This window comes from Triticum dicoccoides, chromosome 6B (assembly GCF_002162155.2).
Source record: "Triticum dicoccoides isolate Atlit2015 ecotype Zavitan chromosome 6B, WEW_v2.0, whole genome shotgun sequence".
Taxonomy (NCBI): Eukaryota; Viridiplantae; Streptophyta; class Magnoliopsida; order Poales; family Poaceae; genus Triticum; species Triticum dicoccoides.
The window spans coordinates 630,335,072-630,339,277 of record NC_041391.1 but is presented as its reverse complement, the minus strand read 5'-3'; the positions used below and the strand labels follow the sequence as shown (position 1 = coordinate 630,339,277).

General features: G+C 42.3%; 1 non-coding gene across 1 annotated transcript; it reads right to left on the bottom strand.

Moving 5' to 3' along the window:
• Window positions 1-1,987: 1,987 nt before the first annotated feature.
• LOC119327132 lies at window positions 1,988-2,121 on the bottom strand. The gene has a single exon (XR_005158411.1). It is a non-coding gene; the product is annotated as a small nucleolar RNA snoR80 (small nucleolar RNA).
• Between the last annotated feature and the right edge of the window lie 2,085 nt (window positions 2,122-4,206).

Sequence of the window (4,206 nt, the reverse complement as noted above, 5' to 3'; positions counted from 1 at the left end):
AGATTCAGCCCGGTCCAATTCGGTTTTCTACATGGACCTAGCCCAACAATTCGGCCTTTTTACTATATATTTTCTCTATTAATTTTCTCTAGCTACATGGGCCTGGCTCAACAATTTGGCCTTTTTATTTCATGGATCATGGCCTTTTTGTGATCTTTTTCGTTTTTGGGCCTAAGCCTTTTTATTTACTTGGCCATCACCTTTTCACAATTGATTCTTTTAGTAATTTTGTTCATTTTCCTGAATTGTTTGATTTGTGGCCTTTTTAGGGCCCAAATAGTATATGTTTCATTTCCGACATATCAACAATAAAGTATCAACAATAAAGTAACCAGTATTTTGGTCCAGAGAGCCCCAATCACACAAATTTTCATAAATGGCGACCAAAATGAGTATATTATATATATTAGAATCATGCCATAGTTCACATCATCCAGGAATTTAGAACAACTACAAAAGTGCTGCTATGAAATACTATAACAGCCATTCACATCATCCAGGAACATATAATTAGCTACAAAGATGAAGTGTTCCCTTTTTCCAACTTCTTGAGCCTGGAGCTCCTGTAAAAGACAGGAAACAATCATTATCATGGCTGTGAATTCAGAATGAAAGCAATATCCTCAAACATACAACAACTAGGAAAAGAATATTGAACAAAATAATAAACAGATACACAAGTAGCTAGGGGTCGATCCTAATGCCAGCAAGCTCTAAGAAGACTCCAAGAAATTGATGGCTCACAATACAATCATGCTTTTGACAACAAATACTACTAGAATTAAGGCGCAGAACATATTCTAAGCAGTGTTAACATCATGGCAGTAACAATTAACAGTAGCAGCTAGCAGGACATCAATCAAGCACAACAAAAGTACAACACCACACTTGGGATCTTGGAGCAAGAAAAAGATCATGTTGCTTAGGAGCTACCACAAATGATACTGATCAAGGGCAAAAACAAGTTGGTATGATATCATTCATTCATTCATTCTCATCACGATCATACATTGAATTCATTAAAGGTTACAGATTCATTTTTTGATATAGCATTGGAAAATCACAAGAATAGTATATGAACCAAAGTGTCCAGATAAGTAGATAACACATGGAGGTCACAATCACATAGCACAGGAAGAGTGGGACAGACCGAGGACTTACCCTCTGGACAAACAAAGACTTCACGCTTCCTCTTCCTCGGTGGACAAATCAATGACTTCACTTCCTCTTCCTCATGCACCAACAGGAAGACCATCTCAAACACCTTGGTGCCAATAAGAAACTGTACTCACACAGTGAATAGAACAAAAGAACAGAAAGCACACATATATACTGAACAAAAGCAACAGCCAGGAATAGATGACTTAACAGTTCTTGTTTGTTAACAAAACAAGTGTGGACATCTCACAGTGAGTTAACTATCTGATGACTTTAGTAAAACACATACTAGCATTTGGTGCTACAAGAGACAACAGGAATCCAACTATCCCAACATCCCAACTTGGTAAATCCATGCTGCTAAAAGGCCGATCCTAATCGGGTTGGAACTGGACCTGGTTTCAAACATGTGAGCTACAACTATCGTAATACCACAACCCAAAAAAACCTACAGATCCATCAAACTACTATTTGTAGGTCTGGCATCAGTGGTGTCACAACGTACAGTCCACTTACAGTCATTTGGGAGAAAATTAAAGTGATAATTAGACTGCCATTACAATCTGCTAGTAACTTGCAGTCTACTTACAGCTACAATGATATCTTAAGAGTTACAGTCTAAATACACAAAACTTAAGAACATGGGAATAAACAGACCAACCCCCACATTCCAATAATTCAAACACTCAGCAGTCAAATGTGTATGCGTGTGCATGTAAATGTACCAAGGTTATGCAAAACTATGGTGCATTCAAACTATGAGATCATTTGGTCCGCACATTTAGATCCTTCAACACAGAGAAAAGAAAAATAACAGAGGACTGCATATGAATGTATGTGTCGTTTCCAGGATAAGTTGGCACATAGAATGCCACCAATCAGGATATACCACACAACAAAGAATAGCTTGTAGCGTCCGAGACGAATCACCATGAGGAACACAAATCATCCTCAGGAATTGGTAATGAACGCACAACAATCAAAACAAACATCAGCCAGAGATTCTACATATGAACAGACATAAGCAGGCACCACCATGCATATCAACGGCTAACTGCAGCACACTGGAACTTGATGACACACCACCATATGAACACTTTGAAAGGGACACAAAAAGAATGGACCTGGACACAAGCTGGCTCAGACCTCAGATATAGGGAATGGATGATCTAAAAAAGGGTACAAAAAGTAACTCGCTCACAATAAATAAATAGGCTAGAATAACCCTAGTCAGGAATCCAGGAATTACATCAAAGCAAGTAAATTGAGCATTTGATTGAACAGGCATAAAATTAGGTGGCACAATAGTCTTTCAATATCATACTAATGCTAAGTGAGCTAACTAGCGAGTGCACTCACTGCTACACATTGCCAAGTGCTGCTACACTAAGCAACCATGCAGACAAATTAAATTGTACGCCAGCCAGCACCCAGCAATTAGCAATCAAACAAGACGACTGCTGCACATCCAGGCAAAACCAGCATCGGCGCAAAACCAGCATCAGGTGCAAAACCGTGCGCAAGTGCATTGACACCAGTTTCATTAAGTCAATCATATTCATTAGCAAGCTTACATAGGAAGCAACATGAATAATTCAGAAGCATGTCATCTCATCACCAACAACATGAATAATTCAGGGCCTACTATGCAGCACAAGGACATTTCCATGACACATAAGAAGCTGAACATAACACAGCGCATATGCTGAACTCATAAGCATGTCAGGTCCACTTGCGGCCTAAAAAGGTACCTGCAGGAGGAAGGGAGGAGGGAGCGGGCATGCAGACAGGACCTAGAGGGTCGTGTAGTCATGGGCGAGCTTATAGTCCTTGTAAGGAAGTAGCCACCGCTGTCAGCCTCCCTGACCCGGCCTAGACGCTGCCGAGCATGTTCTTGCGGCCACTGCACCACCCACATCCTGAGAAACCAGACAGACAACAAAAACGTCAGATCTGAGTCATATACAGTAACTTCATAGGCCTCATTAGAATAACTAGTAAATAGAGTCTGCTCATATACAGTAAGCAGAGCGCTAGAATTTGATCACATACTGGTCACATAGTGGCTTACATAAATTTAATAGTCTAGTAGTGCTGCAGTACAAACAAGGAGCCTGAATTATTTTGAGCAATGCTCCTAGATTATGTAGTGAACAAATATCTTGTTATTACAGCCTGCAGGCCACTATCTGTTTTCATTCCCAAATCTGATGCATGGTTTAATTTGCTGGGACATGAAACTGAACAAAACAATTTGCTGGAACATGGGTATCTACTAATCATATCTAAATCAACATTTTGATAATAAACCCACTTCCCAACTGCTTGTCTACTGTTATTCTATGAGAGTTTGCTCGAAACTAGGCAATGCTATTGAAATAGCCTGAAGTACTGAACATTTAGTCAGTTCTAGGTTAGAATATATTATCTGCCTATCAGTGCATTACTAGTGGAACTAGTAGAATAGCCTGAAGCAAACTTAACCAACATCCGTAGAAATAAATCCAGATCTTGTGGCTAACAACACCGTTTGTATACTAGATAGAGTAGGAGAGACGGGATGCGCATGGTTGTTACCCCTGTGGATGCAGTCGAAGGCGTCCTCGATGACCACCCCGTAGGCGCCGACCTGCACACATACATTGGATCAGAGTCGGACACATTTCAACATACAGACATTGGATGGAAGAGGAGGGAGGAAGGGGCGCGTACGGCGCCGATCTTGAGGAAGTCGTCGACGGTGCGGTTGAGGAGCGGGTTCCCGAGGTTGATGGCCTCGATGCTGGAGCAGAGGTGAACGAGAACGACCGTGATGGGGCGGCGCCCTGGTCTCCTCCAGGTCACGCAAGAGAAGAGGGAGGAGGACATCGACGTGGGATGCCGGCCAGCCCCTCCTGCGCCAAGTCCGGGGACGCCGAGGACGACGAGTGCCGTGCGCGTACGTGGTCGTGGCATCGTACGCCGCCATCCTGGCCGTGCACTGCCTACCTATGGTCGCCGGGCCGGTGAGATGAGGCGCTGCGCGGCAAAATCCGAAATGAAAAGGAG